Source organism: Limulus polyphemus, unplaced genomic scaffold (assembly GCF_000517525.1).
Source record: "Limulus polyphemus unplaced genomic scaffold, Limulus_polyphemus-2.1.2 Scaffold3922, whole genome shotgun sequence".
Classification (NCBI taxonomy): Eukaryota; Metazoa; Arthropoda; class Merostomata; order Xiphosura; family Limulidae; genus Limulus; species Limulus polyphemus.
The window spans coordinates 68,902-70,254 of record NW_013669532.1 but is presented as its reverse complement, the minus strand read 5'-3'; positions in this window follow the sequence as shown (position 1 = coordinate 70,254).

Here is a 1,353-nt window from a genome sequence, read left to right as displayed (position 1 = left end):
TGCAGATAGCCCTCGTGTAGCTTTGTGCGAAATTAAAAAAAAAAGAAAACAAACAAACATTTTACATTTGTAAAATTCAGATTCTTTTATGATAAGATTGTCATTTGTTCAGAGTTCTTTTATATTTTTTTGCTGGTAAAATGCTGTATTTTTCTTGTTGATTTATATGTGCAGACAGGCTATCTTTTATTCAGTGTTTGAGAAAGGAGAATTTTTGTTCTGTGGCTGCTGATGCTTTTGGTGGCTGATACTTCTTTGAGTTAAATGGGAGCTTGCTGATTAATAGGTAGTTCTTGTTATCTTTCTACAGATTTGTATCTTCTCTGGGTTATTGATTAGTAATGGATGGACTAGCTTTGTACAGAATATCTTCGGAAGTTTCATTTGAGTCTTCTGTAAATTTTTTATTCTTTTGTATAGAGTCTTTTGAAGTGTCTATTCTTTCTTTAGTATCATTCTGTTTCTCCCAGTAGACATTGTATATGGTATTGAAATGATGAAAATCTCTAGACGGATGCTATTTGTTAGTTTCTTTTTAAAACAAAGTTTGAACCTTTCACCAGGAGCTAGATTGAAGCTTTATGTGACTTCTTGGTGAGCTATTGGAAAGTCTTTTCGTAATTATGCTTTTTTTAGTGCAAGTACTTGCTTTGTCCCGATTCATTCCAACATCAAAAGATAACAGGGCAACAGTTTATTGTAACTTTTCTCTATATTTATCATCTCAGTACTGTAAGAAGTAATTCCGTAATGTATGTTCAGATGTGAAAAACCAACGACTGTCTCAAAACTTCTTATAAGTATTAAAGTATTTTGTTTTGTTTTCTCACAGGGCCTTTCAGAACCTTACATTATCAATATTAATATTAAACATTTATCGGTATTTCTTTCGTAAGATTTACCATTGTGTTCGTTTTATGGTCGAACATATTAATCTTTTATAAAGCTCAACCAATGACCATATCTTTCCTCGCGTTCTTTCGACTCATCCTTGTGATCTTCCGGAAAGTACATTTCTCTTGCCGATTTTCGGAAGACTTTGAATACATAACTTCTTTAGAGATCTCGGATGGCTTCAGCTCTCTGTGTCTTTTAAAACAAACACTACTTGTAGACAAATCTTTCTTGCGTTATTTTGGAAGGCTGTATTACTGGGCACATCCCTATGAAAGTTCAGAATTCTCTGCAACTGAGCACATTTTTATATGATATTTTGAAAAGCTATACTGTTGGACATGAGCACATTTTTATATGATATTTTGAAAAGCTATACTGTTGGACATGAGCACATTTTTATATGATGTTTTGGAAAGCTATACTGTTGGACATGAGCACATTTTTATATGATGTTTT